The sequence below is a fragment of the Varroa jacobsoni genome, unplaced genomic scaffold, assembly GCF_002532875.2.
Source record: "Varroa jacobsoni isolate VJ856 unplaced genomic scaffold, vjacob_1.0 scaffold_904, whole genome shotgun sequence".
Classification (NCBI taxonomy): Eukaryota; Metazoa; Arthropoda; class Arachnida; order Mesostigmata; family Varroidae; genus Varroa; species Varroa jacobsoni.
Window position 1 is genome coordinate 14218 of NW_019213806.1, and position 16868 is coordinate 31085.

At 43.0% G+C, this 16868-nt stretch overlaps 1 protein-coding gene and 1 long non-coding RNA gene across 4 annotated transcripts in view; one reads left to right on the forward strand and one right to left on the reverse strand.

The window, feature by feature from the left end:
* LOC147752892 (uncharacterized) overlaps nucleotides 1-3379 on the forward strand; it is a 4633-nt gene extending 1254 nt beyond the window's left edge. The window contains exons 2-4 of one of the 3 annotated variants that reach the window (XR_015312835.1): nucleotides 841-919; nucleotides 1316-1588; nucleotides 2375-3379. This is a non-coding gene — a long non-coding RNA (uncharacterized LOC147752892). Of the gene's footprint in view, nucleotides 1-840; nucleotides 920-1315 lie in introns of all 3 variants that reach the window. The other 2 variants (XR_015312834.1, XR_015312836.1) reach the window with 2 other exon arrangements.
* LOC111264844 (homer protein homolog 3) overlaps nucleotides 1-16868 on the reverse strand; it is a 51059-nt gene that overhangs the window by 13020 nt on the left and 21171 nt on the right. The gene's annotated exons all lie outside the window — the stretch shown is intronic.

Here is a 16868-nt window from a genome sequence, read left to right on the forward strand (position 1 = left end):
GGTATCTGACAACTGTGGGTCAAATAAGAACGGCTTCGGATTCGTTACGTCTTTGGATCCTTCAACAACAGGACAAAATGTAATTTTTCAAGGCCTGTCTTATATGGCCTTATTTGATAGAGGTCAGTAACGTATATATGATGGAAAGGATTCGTTTCATTACGCCGTATCACCCCCTAGATATTTGTTTGTGATTGTGGGCATATTAAATAGAATACATTTAATTAATAAATTTTTTATACACAATAATAACCTAATAACAGAAGAATGTTTGGCTGAGTATCGTACTATTATTACATAGCGTGAGTTCTAATGTTATTGTTCTTCCGTGAAATAATCAATCAGTATGGCCTAGACGGTGTGTATGCTTGCACATCAGTAAATGATACAGCAGCGCCAAGAAGGTTCCTTTCTACCGAATCGGACGGAGTTTATTTACTGTTCCGTAAACACTGTATCCGAAAACTTTGTGGTGTGCGCATTCAGATATGTTAATGCAAATCAATTGGCTTGAGCTTTTCGTTATTTGCCTGCACGTTCAGTTACCGCTAGTAAGGCGTTCAGATCTACATATAATTTTGGATCAGGACCAAGTTTAGGACAGATAAGCAGAGTTCTCCATTTTGTTGCCATCTCTCTCATAGTTCTCGTCGAAGCATCGAAAGCGGGGATTTTTCCCATCCATCTCCCCGATCTGGATTCTGCTACAGATAGATTATAGCGTTTTGAATATCGTAGAAGCGCATAGAATTCGTAATAGATACAGAAAATTTAACCAAACCTAACCTACTAACTAACTACTTAATGGTTTTGCTGGTATGGATCAAACGGCAATGTGAGGCTAACGTTTCAGGAGGACGTCGGCCGCTTCTGTCTGACCGACCACGGAGTGTGAAGTTGATGATGCTTCTAGGACAAGGTATATTGCGTTTTATCGATAACAACTGCACAGTCAATTGCGGCAGTGGCCGGACAAACTTCCCTAGGAAGGACGGTCGCCTATCTTCAGATGATTATCGAAATCGAATAGGTCATCCGAATTTGTGCAGGTTCCGATTTTTTTAACGATAACAACGTACAACAATTAAACGTCAGAGCCGATGAGATTCGGAACAATTGGCCCCGGCCGAACCGCTGTCGTTTTTTTTTTTTTTTTTTTTATGTATACATGTGTTCTACAAAAACTCGCTTCAATTTACAGTTTTATTACGATAAAGGAAAAAAAATGCCCAGGCCAAAAAAAGACTTGTACTGCTCATGGTTAAAATGCTTTATCCGAAAATGGTTTTGTTGTTTTCGCTCTTCCATGTGAAAGGCGCCTCTTTTTTTGGCGGTCGATCAACTACTGAAAAAGATAATGCAATTATTGCGGAAGTTGGGCAAGGCCGACACGGAAGTAGCCGTGACGTCGTCAAGGACAAAACCTTCACCACCAGTTGCTAAGGTTGCACCACCAAAGGCAGTTGGCTATAAAAGAAGCTCGAAGTTTGGATGCAAAATTATTAGGTCGATTGGATTTTGGTCTGTAAAACTAGCCGCTGAAGCATAATTTCTAACTCCCGAAGATCGAGCCACTTCTGTAAGAAAAGTAAGTTACATACGACAGAAATGCACAAAAACAATTCACACCCTGTTGCGAGATCCTCGTTGACGCAAGAAGAAGAAAAAAAGATATTATGTACTAGCTGGAATTGAAAAGAATCATGCACTATTAGTTATTACCGCTTGGCAAAGCTGTTGATTCGGACCTCTGCTGTCAGCAACAACTGTCAAGATTATAGTAGATCATCAAAAAAAAAACAAATGGAATTTGCAAACACAAAGGCACCGTCCTCTGTTATGACAATACCAGACACGTACTTATTTAGCTACCCGCCAAAAATTGAGAAAATCCGATAGTAAATTTTGATGCATCTGTGTAGTTTGGATCTTGTACCATAAAACTATAATTTGTTTTGGCCCCTGCCGAACTCCCTTGATCACGCTATCTTTGTCCCAGTGAATGAAAAAAATAACGCAATAATAACTTGTCACAATTTTTCGCCCAAAAACTACAAAAGCTTTTGTAGTTTTTGGGCGAAAATTTTTTTTTTTTTTTGAGATTTTGGTGTCAGCACTGCGCATACTTAAATTGATAATACCACTTCAAGATTTGCCTTAATTTTAGCTTCAGACAGATCGATACTTTTTCGACAACTCGATATATGTACATCGACTTACATGTATAACCGATATCGCACAATGCTATAATATGTGTACTGATATACTTTTTTGTACTGGTAGCGAATTTTTATCTCATTTTTGACGCATTTCATAAGGAGGCTTGTGCGTCCCGTCATCTTAATAGGTCCCATTGCTGTTCTTGCTTTAATAGGATTGACGCTCAAATAAGCAAAACAGTCCAACTGTCGCGACTCGAAAGAAGGCCACATCTTGCACAGTCGTGTGCGATGTTTTCACGCAATTACAGCTGTTAATGGAACTCAGAAGGTAAACCTGCCTGGCCGACTGCCTGCGAAATGGGAGAACACCAGCTGAATGCTACGCTAGCTCCCACCTCCGGGCTAGTGGTTCGCTATGGCTAACCAGGCCCAGCAATGAGACGAACTGGCAGGCACAGAACAGTACTAAGTCGGATGGAGTAGAAAAAACCAGGACATTTTGCAACGATGGAAAAATGCGTGTGAACAATAACAATAGGAAGGAAAAATAAATGGACACTGTTGAAAGTCGACCCAGGTTCGAATCGTGAAGGGAACTGAATGTAGGGGACTCGAGACCGCAGGGTGACGAGTAAATGAATTCACTCCTGTTGGTAATAGAGTCATATGACTGAACCAATGTCACTTCTTGTAGCTTTTCAGTGAGGTCTCGGATGGGTCGGATCAGTGCACAGTTCTGTGCAGGACTGCATAATCTTCGCTGCTCGAAAATTTTTATGGGTCTACTATGTTAAGCTGTCATCAAACCCAACGTTTCTATTTTCCAATTGAACTATGGCCTATATCCGACAGGAGCTATTAACAGATTATAGGTGCATTAAACATATCAGTTTTCAACTAAATTCATAATACAATCGAGCTGTCTCCGAATTCGAATTACGCGGTCAATAGTCAGCACGCACCATTTCTGTTTGACACTCCCTGATTTTACGGTTGGCTGAACGACACTAGCCCGTAGAATCTGATTCAGTATATCCTGTGACTCTTGATTTGTTGGAACGAAAATGGATTGCGTTCCGTTCTGCCGCTGATGTTGATGATGCGGCTGCTTATCCGGCGAATGCTGTTGTCTCGGAGAAGACTATTGATCACCATGCTGTTGTTGCTGATCTTATAGTGTCTCTTTATCCTGTTGTTCATCAAGAAAATTCATAGAAGACCGCAAGTGAGGATTTCGCTGTTCCTGTTCGGGGGCATTAAGTAAGTTGTATGTCTCAGCCGGCTCGTAGGTGAGCTCAGGCAGCCCCCGGGCAAACTTTGACGTAAAGTGAGCGTACGACAGGACTGAGCACGTTGACCTTGGCCCCAAGCTAGGTCCTGCACGTCACCGACCTCGCCGTCAGGACATTCGCGGTAGCGTATAGCAGCCGACTTCATCACGGGACAATCGGCAGCTTGCGGTAAAACTAGCGCTTCAAAACGTTTTAGGTTGGCCTGAAAATAGAACAAATACGTTGTATCCCCATCGATTCGGCTGTAAGAGCAGCTGCAGGAACGCTTTAGGCTCCTACTAGAAGGGACGTGGCTTTCCAAAAGCAACATAAGCAGTGTGGGGTTTGGATATCAGACAGCCTTTGCCTGGTCATCAATAATTAGGGTCCGCTCTATCTGAGGACTAGTCGCGCAGTGCGAACAGGCGAATACACACCCAAGTTTCGAGTGCCGCGTTCTTACCTGTTTACTCGAGGCGCGAATTTGTGGCTGTATTACGTCGGTGTATGGGAGAAACTAATGGGACAGTTTTCAGTTCCCTTTCGTTTCCAAGGTTGGGTTAGAGTGGCTGAATAAGCACCTTATAACCCATGAGCATCAACTAAATGTTGTGTCGAGTTAATCCTGCCTATATTAATTGATAACTGTTGTGATCAGCAGCAGAGACGTTGACTCGTTCAAGGTTAGCAGGTTGAATCATTGTTATCACTATCAATTCATTGTATTTGCGAAGATAAGCGTAGATAATAATTATGCACCTGCAAGTTTATGTCTCAGATGATTGCCGATGGTGCCATTGAATTTCACGGATTAATTAGTTTTCGATTCGCTTTAATATGCAACCATAATCAGAACATCGTAGACAGAAAAACCTGCGCTTTTCTTCGGCATTTTCAAATAGATACATCACTTTATCTCACTTAACTAACGGCATGATCTTGGACGTTTGACGATCGAACGGATTGACGTTTTCTTTCGGTTTTCATTTCCCGCCCCAGCTCAGAGTGGAGACAGTCAAGAGTTAGACAACTGACACCCCAACGATCGAGTGCCTGACGAAAAAGCATCAATTCAAACAAGTTATTCCGACGGCAAAATCAATATAGATCACGCCTTCGTTCGTTGACATTAGTAGGCAAATGCTGTCGAGACACATGGCCAGCTATCTGCCCTGTGATGGACGGGTCCGTCCTACACGATGACGTAGTTTCCGATTTTCGTTCACCTCACTCGACAGTTGTCATTAACGTTTTACTGTCCCACAAAAACACGAAATGAAACAAGACCAGCCGATTAGGACCCATACTAGACATCAGTTCGCCAAATTGGATAGGTGTAAAACTATCGTATACATGGATCATGCACAAACAGCCGGCTGCAACATAGACGGTGGTCCGCTTGCGCAGAGGTCCGGTATGGCCGAGCGTCATTCGGCTGGATGCCGGAAGGTAGCGGCGCCTTAACGCAACCGGCAGAATATTGGAACTTGGCCTCCCAAAGAATAGGCCATTCTGGTCCTTCCTCTAATTTTCCCTTTCCCTTGTTGTCCATACCCCAAAGCCCCTTGGGTCTTTGCGAGAGTGAAACTCTTCCCTGCTGTTGTTCCGCCGCTGGTAGTTATCCGCCGTCCGACAACTCTGTACCCTACCTTTCGCCCAAACGAATACAGATATACAGTCATGCACGCGGGCCGGATTCAACGGACATATTTCAGTACGATGCAGCAGCTGTTGCTGCTAAGCCAAGTTATATTAGTGTATGTAAACCGATACGTTTCTGGCAGACAAACGCCGAGGCATATAGATCGAACGAAAAAGGGAAACTTCATCCCACGTCCCAGTCGTTGTCGTTGATTTCTGTAATTAGCTGGAAGAAGAGCAGCGGCCGAAGGCAACAGCACCAAAATCAACTTAGTACTTTCGGCCATTTGAGAACCGAGATATAACGCTTTTTTCTGTGGATTGCTGTGGGAATTCACTGGGTAATAGGACAGGTACAATAGGCCAAGAGGCAAATGGAAGGACCACGAGAAGCAGTGTTTAGAGAATGGCAGTGAGGCGAAGCGGACAGCCAATCAAACGACGGGAGACACTGAGGTGCGAAAAGCGATGAGTACATTACAGGGTGTGAGAAGAGGGTAATTAGGCGATCCAGAGGGACGGACTAGAATGGCTGGCGACTCCACGAATGCGTTATTTAAAGGTCTGCAAAGCCATCTGTCGGAATTTATCTTTGAGGTCATCAGTGAACAGTTTCCCTTTGCAAGTATGATTGAGTAGAGCTTTAACGTTGCGCTGAATCCTTTTATAAGTAAGCCCTTTTGTAAGCCGCTTCGTGTAAATCGAATGTTTCTAATCCTCAGCTTTTTCCACAGCTGTTGGTGTGTTTTTCCGATACAGCCATCGGTTCTTTATAGCAAGAACGAAACTGATTCCAGCAGCCTGCTTTTTAGGCCCTCCTAATCACTACAACTATGGGCATTGTCACTTTTCGGAACAACGATGCTTGGAGACCAGAAACGTCACTGAGTAGAGCTACTCGCGTTCTTGTCCGCACAGTTAGATATGGACAAGGGTAAGGATAGCCACGACAAGGAACAAACCGCGAAGGCACAAACAAAAATGATCGAGTTTCCGCCAAAAAAAGCCAATCTCACTTTACTAAATTATTGCAAAAAAACAGACAAACCACTATTCGTCGTTGCGGTAAATGCCGTTGTTACTTCAGAGATTGTCAGATTGGATTGGAGTTGCTGTCCTTCCTGTCGCAGATGTCGTTGTTGTTATTTCTTTCATCCGTAAAGCTGATTCTTTCAAAAGACATCGAGCAAAAGAGATTTACCGAGCGGGGGTACGCGCCAAATACGAGGATAGATTCAACGATGACAAAGGCGGAGGCGCAAAGGCAGCGAAAGAGGTGCTCATTATCTTTGCTGCCGTCCATATTGGATGCTGACCAAACAGGACGGCAATGCCAGAGCTAGGGTGTCTGCTACTGGTATTATAATCCAGCTTCTGCGATCAAGATCCCTCTTCCTGTGTCCGATAGACCCTTACGAAGCTTCACCTACCAACCGCCGTAAGGCAAGAACCGAACCAGTTAATCGTCATGAGCCATTTCCCCATCTCTTAGTGGAGTAACTCACGTAGAGACGGCAAACCATTAGTTCGCGCTTTCGTCTCGTTTTCTCTTCAAACGATTCATCCCAGTGGGAACCTGAAAAGCGAGTCTTTTTTGTGGCCTATAAGTTTACGAGTGAGAGCTGAGCCGGAAGGCGTGTAGAAGTCCAGGCACAGCTATGCTACGTAAAACAGATCACAACGAAGATCGCAGTTCGGATTAGCTAGTGAAGAACATCGCGAGCTGTCGCCTGCGAGAAACCACTGAAGAGCCTGAGTTAGCGTGGACATAGAGAAAATAGGGACCAGACAAGACATAGTAAGGAGAAAAGAACTTTGAATAGAAAACTAAGGAATAGAAAGGAGCAAAGGGCGCAAAAAGAAAATGAGTCTACGGAAAAAATGCACTTTGGCTCAATGTAGAAAGAATAAGGTGAATTCTCTGATGTGTTTTTTTTTATCTCGCCCTCGGTACCGACACTAAGTGCACGAATCGTGCCGCGTCTATTATATATATCTTTTTCTGGTCGCATTTCTTAAGGGGGTTGATGTCTTTTCATGGAAATCATCATCTTGAAATCCGGACATCTACAATGGTACATCATCCAAACAAAAATCAGTAATCCATAAATTCCAATTAGAATAACATAAGCAATAAAATATATTTGAGGGTAAGATGGGATAAGCAAGGGTTCTGGCGTTGTATCCTGGTGCTTATGTTCTATTTGTTACTGGATACCTTTGTAGAGGGATGACTGTCACGTCGGAGAGTGGTGGCTTAAACTGAGTAATGTATCATGCTCTGTTCCTTGCACAGATAAGTCCACATAAGTTATTCAATTCTATATTGAATCAACCATTGTCGTATTATTAACGCATGTAGCATAGTACTAAAGCGCAGTTAATTAAAATGCTTGGCAACCGAAGCTTACATATCATTCTGCTGGCCAAAAATAGACTTTGGTAAATTTTTACGAGAAATCAAGATATCCTTTGGGCTTGGTCAAACTTCCACTGCGAAAGACGTACGACACGAACATGAACGTATAGATAGATAGAAATAATCGTACGTGAGTCCTTGCTAGGTGCTATGTATGCAAGTAGAAAAAACTTAAGGATAATCGAGATTTGACGCAATATATATAACAATAAAATCTATGTCTACGTATCAAAAACAACTACATGTATTCTGTTGTCATCTTCTCCCTAATTAATTAATAACCCAGACGATTAAACCCAAGAATGAACTTCCGCTGTACCTACTTGGGCCGTTCTACCTGCCAGTGTCCTTGCGATTATTGACGGCTGAGTTTACTTATCTATCTTGTGTCCAAATCATAAATGTCCCATCGTTATGTTAGACTGTTACAAAGCAACAACTAAAAAATAACAGTTTACATAATATATTTTTGTATCGACGTCGTTCTTTCGATGCACCAGACTACTGAGCCGATGCATGAGTTTCTTGAGACAATAAGGACCACACTCATTTTGGGTTTGTTTAACTCAGCCTTGTCGTCTATCTCCGTGCAATGGTCATGCAAAGCTGATGCAACACGAATCGCCTAGAAACAGAGCGGCATAGAAAAGACTGAATCTTTCAAAGCCCTAAAGAGTTATCGCCGGGAGTTCATCACGGGCGACCTCAAAAACTTCAATGATTGTCAGGCCTTTCCAGAGGCTGGCATTCTCACAGGCACCACTCACTGATGCGTCCTTGCAGGACCGGTAAGACTTATTCATAGTTTGCAGAAAAGGCCCCCCAGAGGAAGCGATAGAAAAATAAGAATGAAAGCATAAACGGTCGCGAACCGTTCTTTCTCTCTCTGGATACCTCGCTGTCCTTCAATTCGCTCAAGGAAGAAGTCGGAATACATGAAATATATGTGGAGGGAGAGAGAGAGAGAGAGAGAGAGAGAGAGAGAGAGAGAGAGAGAGATAACGGTTATGTAAAAGATTACAGGTATGCAGGACGTACACAGCAGAGATAAAATGGTCTCTGCATTGCCTTTCGTATGTCCGTGCTCGTACATTACACTATATAGGGACAAAGACCAGAATGGACTTTTCTAATCGGATGCAAATAATTACGGTCACGTCGAAGCTTCATTTAATAACAGCAGGGAATATCGTATTTAAAAATGTAAGTTTGTGATCCCTTAGTGGAATAGCAGGTATGCTGGTTTTTATGTACCAAGATTGTGTACAAATGGCCGTAATATATACAAGCATTTTCTGCAGATCGGTTCGCAGAATCCCAACCTTACCTGCCAATGTATACATTGGCTTATTTTTTCACACTAGTTTTCGCGTAGCACTTTTCTTGTATTTACTGTGTGGTTTCACAAAAATTTACAGGGTGTAATGTCGACATTTTTTACAATATACTTATTATAATAAATCAATAATACGCTTCTTGATAAATTTTAGTAATACTAATGATATGTCCATAGATAAAGCGATTCACGGATTGTCTCCAGGTCGACTCGTTTAAGTCATTCCGGTATGCCTCTTCGCTTTATGTCCATTACACACTAATATTACTGAGTATTATTAAGCATTTTTTATTACGTGCGTCATAAACCCAACAAGTATTTGAACAATCACAACTAGCGAAATGTTGTTGGCCACTGGCGTCGCCTAGGTTCATTCAGTGTTCGAGAGGACCAACCATCTTGCGCTCCATAAATCGATAGGTGCACATGGGAATTGAACGAGTTTTACTGCCATCGTAGCGGTTGAAATGAATAGTGCCGCACTACAATCGGGTTCAAGTTGACCATTTGGGAAATCGATTTTTTGTTGCTTAGGTTTGTGAGAACTCTGGCCACGTAAATGGATTTTTGCCCACTTTACCTTACTTATATCACCATTTTTTAGATCAGAGATAAGTTGCATGGCATTTTTGCTTCTTTATGTCACACATGTCCTAATGCCCTTGCCATTTAAATGAACTTGTATGCAACTAAAAACGGGTCAGCTGATGTGCGTAGGATCTACGCCTGATGCGATCTTTTCCCCGTTTGCCGACCTGTCAACAGCAGACATCAATTTCTCTTCTATCCCAATGTGTTTTACGAACGTACAATTGCCCCTATATCGATCGTAAAGCTCACAAAAATATCTAATTTTGCTTCTCAAGCACATAGTGATTACATTCAAAACGTTTCTCTCGATCTGATTCCGCCAGTTGATTATATTTCGCTGTTCGTCCGTATACTACAATTGAAAACGAGTACGAGAGGTGGCTGATGTGGTTCGTTTAATCATAGGGCTTAGGAGACCTCGCGGGATCAGCTGCGGGATTGTCTTCAATCAGAAATCGACTCAGGAAGATGTGTACATACTTAATAGCTATGTGTGTTAAAGGGGCGACCTATCTGAAGGTTTTTTCACTGTACCTATGTGTAACTATGTGTTACAGATGATACTATCCAATTGCAGGTAGAGGCTTTGTCGTTATGCGGTCAACTCAAGTCATGATTAGTCTCATAAAAGTAATGACAATAACACCATTGTTATCATTGTCGTGTACGTTGCTATGTAGGTTACAGCATTCTTTCAATTGATGCATATTCGGACTAATACTTTTTTTTTCTAGGGCAAATAGTAGGACAATTGTATTTTGTTGTAGAAGAATTTTTTTTGGCCCCAACATCATCCACCGTTCACGCCGACTATGAGCCCATTAATACTTGTTCTCTTAGATGTTCGAAAATTACATGTCGGGTTTTAGTGGCCCAACTGAATGGGTTTCACACTCATTAGTTGGCTCATAACTCAGTTAGTTAGCATGACGGCTAACTCTTTCTACTATAGAACCAAACAGAATGCGCCCACGGCCTAGGCCATTTCACTAAGTGTCTTTAGAATTTAATAGGCACGCACTTATCAGCCGCGGTACTACAACTGCGCTAACTACTAGTACAACACCTTACGTTTTCTCGGAACACACTGAAGGTCGATGATGACGGTGTTGACGTTGATCGTGAGTCAGTTTCATAACTCGCTGCATCCCCTGAGCAAACCATCGCAACGGTGCAAGGACCATCGCCTTGATCTTCACCTCACCAGCAAGCGTGCTTGTCAGAAGAGGCTCCAAGAGCCACTAGCGACGTGTTAACGCCCAATGGGCTGGGTCTTCAAGCTTCTATAAACCTTGACATTAATCATTTGAAGTGTATGTGTAGCCAGTGCGAGGTACGTACGAACCTGGCTGAAAACGAAGCTACGATTAAAATTTTCGAGCAAAAACCGGCGAAACTCAATGTACAGCACTCAACGGGGGTCGCTTTCGAAACTTTTCGTTGTCTAAGGAGAAGGCTTTCCAAACAGGATCGGCACCAATAAATCTTTGTTGATGGTGGCCCCGGAGTCATTGTATTTAATATCAGCCGAGAGTTTTGGTCGCACTGGACGCCTTGGTACAATAGCGTCTCGTAATGTTAGCTGAACCGGATCAACATCCTGCCATTCACACTTCGTGTAAAACACTAAATACGCGTAGAGGCCGACTGAAGACGTTTTAATGACGATGGCGTACGCATAATACTAATCACTGAATAATTCTGCATCATTTTGAGTCTGTCAAGTATCCGTGGCTTGTTAATCTACACAGCTTCGCGGACACAGCTGTCATCTAAAAAAACACTACAGTATGTCATAGTGAACAACTATAGGTAAACCGGCGAGACAGAGCTTTTAGAAATGCGTTAACATATGAAATACGCTGATTTACAGAATTTAGCGTTCACTGATAAAAATCGTCATCTGTTTGTCTACTTTGACCGGAAAAACGTATAACCTAACGTCGTGACATCATTTGCAGCTTTGACGACAGCGTTGATTTCACGTGAAGAGTCTCACTTCGATGGGTGAGACTACCATGTCACTTTAATAGACCACATTTGAGCTCGTTATCTGAAGAGCACCACTGGTCACCTATCATACACGTAGTAGCAGTACTCGATGAGAAGCATCACCCTGAGCATCAGCTAAAGGACTGAAACACCACTTGAACAGAGAGCGTCGTTCCACGTTAGGCCAGCGCCATATGTATCGTGCGAGCTGATGTGTTGGCGATCTGAAGCAGTTAGTGGGCTAGTTTCGATTGAAACGAATGAATTGTAGTTGATCATACAATGACAGTGTATATTCGATGCGTTCAGATATCAACAAATCTATCCAGAATTTTTGAGGGTTCCAGGTTTTGGGCACTTCCGGTTGCCTAAGCCTCCTTGATATGTGCCCATTTCGGCCAAACATCAGCCCACAACTGGACTGTGGTACTGACAGTAACTGTTTTTGCAGCACGCATCATGAGCGTATCAGGAAGATTCTGTCTGTTGTCAGTCTCGTCGTAAGTTTCCAGCGTTGCTGCTTTCCGAACGGCGCTTAGAGTTGAGGAGTTTTTCGTCGTTCGCATGCCACCGATCAATGAAGATCTTTTCTTGCTAACTCAATCTTCTTTGCTTATTTCCTATCTATTGTGAAGTACTTGTTATCGCTCTACTAGCTACAGCATCGACGCTGTCGAACGTTTACAAGATAGCGACTGAAGCGACGACGCTTTCGCTCGCGAAACGCGCACCACGCGAAGACTATTCGCCCGTTCAGGTTTCTCCGTGCACTTCTCTAGCCAGCAGAGGGAGGAGAGGCAAGGTGAAAATACAACACAGTAAGTGACACAGATCGTACCATATCGAAAAGAGACTAGCCAATCTGCCGTTTGTCTGACTTCGACGTCGGTTGGGCCCTACAAGGAAGCCCTACTGTGGCCGGTGCCCATGGGATGGTATCGAGGCTTCGCAGCCGACTTTTTCCTTCTTATTTGCCCCCCCCCCCGGTTGTCAATTGGCAGGCGCACCTATAGAAACGTTAACACAGACACAATAAACTGGTCGAATACCTGTGGCTACCTATTCGAAAATTTCTCTGTCTAGGTTGTTCGGCAGATCGTCTAGCCGCTGCCGTGGAATTGCCGTGGCCATTGTGGCTATATGGTAGCAGTCGCATTTGTTCCTTTGCCCCTTCTTCTCGTGTCTAATTGCAAAAGCTAGTACACAGCAGCAAATGCATCACACTGATCGGGAGGAACATAACCGCGAAGATATGCATCAGGTGGTATAGCCGAAGGCCCATGGATCCGCAGCATGCGTGTAGGGCCTTCTAAGTCTTCCACCTAAGGGGAAAAGGAAAGATTTAATAGAGCCTGACGAAAAACACGGCAGTGATAGTGGCAGTTAAATGAACATAGTGACAGCACCCACAATGATCAGAGCAAAGAGTCACTAGCTGAATAACTCAGACAAGAGTTAACGGTAAACAACTAACAAAAGTAAATGGGCCTGTAGGATACGTACGTGTCATGTCAACATGTTGTCACACTGTTGCTGCCGCTTGCGGATAGAAGAAACCATATTTAAAATAGCCTGGTATGCCGTTGTGTCTTAAGTCTTGCCCTCCTTTTTCTTTGTTACTAGTTTTCCAGCAGAGGAGCTTTGAGCCTTGAGAATGCCCTTTTAGAGAATACAGAGATCAATACAGAACTTCGTGACGGTTTGACGTTGTTCGATGAGTGGTAACCCGTTCTTAAAGCTCGCGTACGCTTAATAATTGCTACCTAGCAGGTAGGTATTCGCCATCTACTGGTTTCCTATGCTAACATGTAGAACTGGACTGCGTGTCGTAAGGGCTAATGATTTTTGAATACCGTGATCGGTCAACAAGTGCGTGTTGTCTAAGTGGACGTAGCTAGGTAAACAACTGGTCCTAATGGTGGTCTAGTTAATACAAAGACCGGTGCCTCGACACCGGCGCTCGAATCGGGGCTGAGTCTATTCTCTGGAGGCTGAGTATATCCCGTTTGACAAATGGGACCGGAATTACGAAATTCCTTATTTAGGTAGTGGGCGTACGAGTGGAAGACTGACTTGATTATTTCTTCAGCTACTTAACAGAGCAGACAACAATTGCGAATTAATACAATTAAATTATTTACCTATTAGTTAGTAGGCTATTGAGGCGACATCTTTGTCCAGTCATGAAGAACAAATACAATGAAAGAAATATAATTTTATTTATATTTAACATTTTCTCGCAATATTCTCAATGATCTTGGATGTCCACTACGGCGCTTTTTCTTTGCAATTCTGTCTGATCAACAAATCTTTCCAACAATTTTTTACCACCTCTTAGTCTGAGAATTTACCAAAGCTGATCCTAATCGATTGGTCTTTTTGCTCAAATCTGGCTCCGGCTCAGTTTACCTGTCGTACGCAATACCTATTCGTAGATTATAAAAATTGTCAAAAAAAATTTGATCCTCCCGAACCAGCTTGGTCAGTTTGCTTAAAATCGAATGGCTACGAGCTGCAGTGATTCTTAGACAATTTCATTGGCATACAGGACAGATGCAGAATCACCTGACGACTTGCTATGATCTTCTGCCAACTGCTCATCTCAACCTCCCAGTGGCTTATTCTAAAGGCATCTCATGTCGCCTACCAAAACAATAGCTATTACCCATCTGTCGCGTCAGGCTACCGGGAAAACCGTTAAGATAGCACATGGCAGCTTGCAACTGTTCACTGCTGCACCTATAAACATATATTATAAAAATTGTCAAAAAAAAAAATTGATCTTCCCGAACCAGCTTGGTTCGTCAGGTAACTCTGCGTCTTTCCTGTACACCAAAAAGATTGTCTAATAATCACTGTATTTCGTAGCCATTCGATTTTAAGCAAACTGACCAATAATATACGACAGCCGCTACGATGACCGACTGCTTTGTTGATTAAATCTGACGCTTGGAGAACGACGAGAACCGGTTCGGTTTGCTAGCAGCTTCGCTGCTGTTGGTGCTGCCATTACCGCTAGCGTTATCCAGGATGAAAAAGTAATGCGGGCAATTTGCGCTCCTGCGGCAACCTCGCCTTCCGTTAGGACTTTTGTTTAGCGGTTGGCGAAAACGGAACGCGGAAGGTCAGTGGCCATCTGTCCACCTACACTCGACCGTCGCTGCGGTTCAATTAGCGGCCGAGGACTTTACAGTACAACAGTGGAAAAAAGAAACTCATGAAAAGATTCCTATTTGGTGATGGTGATAGAGGAAAGCGATACATATCAGCGAAATGCTAGCTGAAACAACGTTAATCAAGACGCACCTTGTTTTTTGACTTAACGACCCAACGGAAACCCTGTGTCGGCATCAGTCAGGGGTTTGAGTCTATTGGTCACTCACCATTGCCGACCGACCATTCAGTCATGTCAAACGCTGGCTAATATTAAGGCAATGCTGAATGTCTCACGGCGCTTGCCTTAATGAGCCTGGCCATATAGGCTACATAGGAGTCTAACTTTTTTTTTAAAAGGGGGTTTTATTCATTTCGTGTCAGTTACGAAGGTACAGTTCAACCCTGAGCGAATAATTATATGTATATGGTTTTACACATTTTCACGGATCTATTTGGATGCAACAATGCCGCAACCGAGCCGATAATTTATACATCCACGTATGAAACGTTAGGTTGCCTAACAACGTACAGATTACGCGTGATACAAGCTCTCAGGGCGCAGAGCTTCAGCGTAACGCTGTTCAAACAAAATGGTATCTATCGATAAGGATACATAAAAACATATCTGCGAATAAAAAACAAACTCTTTGTTATCAACGAACATGGTTACCACCTAGGCAAACCGTTGCGCTAGTAGTTATCTTCGCCGCTTTGACATTTTTACAACCGTCATGGCCATTCCTAGTCATGAACCTAAATTTCGTTGGTAGTCGTTTGTGCACAGCATCGGTGTAGAAGCATTTCGTCTGCCCTTTTTTAATCGAAATTTCATAAATAGCTGACCTTAGTAAGTTGTAAGTTATCGAAAAAATTTTGCGGTTAACTTGCCATAAACCACCGGTGTTTGTAGCCTCTTACTAGCTTCATCAACACCCGACGAATAGAGCGAATCAACTTCCTCAACGGCCCTTGATCAGGCTGCTGGCTGGCTGGCGTGCGCTTAGTACAGTGGAACGGATCACGCGTCCAGGTCATAGTGTGTCAAAATGACGAGTATCTTCTGGAAATCGTCATTGCTTTGCTTGCAACCTTGCTTATTCGGTGCCGCTGCGGCGGAAACTATGACTTCGCTCTTTCGACCTTCTGAGCACATTCGTATGTAGCAGCCTTCGTTGGTCTCTGGAGTTAATTTTCTGGAATTTACTTATATGCACTCGTGAGCTTCGTCGAGAAGGTACAGGTGGTATCACTTGTGCAAACATTGTTCCGGACACAAATCGCCCTGTTGCAGTCTGGTCTGACGGAGGCGATGATGCTAGAATCAGATAGGTGGAGTACGGTATCCACCGGATTTGTTTAGCTGTTGCAACAAATTATTTGCTCTCAATGGTCAGCCAGTGCGAAGGAGCTCACATCTATTGCATTGTAACGCCGAAATTGAAACTGCATAGTACACGAGAAGCTTCAAAGTACGAAATATTTGTGTAAAAAGGCTCAAGTCCGATCAACGACCCATGAATGCTACATGATTTATACTGTCGTTCTATGCGGGCATTTATGAACGTTTACGAGCGTCAATGAACGTCTACATTTGTCCTGTTACTTCAGTAATCGGCAGAGTGTCTCGGACTGCTGGGCCTATTGCTGAAGGTGTATGAAGCAGCTAAGTTAGACCCCGCTACCGACATGTAAATGCATAGCATGTGTGATCAAATAATACTTGAATTTGAATATCTAAGTTAAATTCATATGATAAAATGGTGCAGTCGGATCCTGCCACATCTGTCAAAATAAGAAAGGCAATAGAAAGAATCTCCAACATAATTCACCTTATTGGTTTGTTTAAGATTCCATTTTTGATTTGAAATATGTTTCTTTTCTTTACGCGGCAGTCATTACTCATGTTCCATATGTAAATTCACTGAGATCTGTAAACAGCTATCAAACAACATTCACAGTTCTACATATGTTTTGAAATCTAAAGGAAGAATTTCCAGATATTCGTAGTGACCCTTAAAATGCATCAACAATAATCATCTCCAGTTTAACAGAATTTATAATCTCATCGTGTGGTACATAAATAACACTCAAAAGTAAGCCACAAGATATTCAACAATGTCAGCAATATTAATTTGAAGGAAAAGAAGGACATTAAGATTGATGGCGGGCCTTTCTGTCGTAGAAATGGCCGAAGCTTGGTTCGAGGCCTCAGCCAGGCCAGCAACAGATAGTGCAGATCCAGCACGCGGCGACATCATCGCGCTGTGTGCGCCATCGACGACTGCTAAACAACCGTCCTT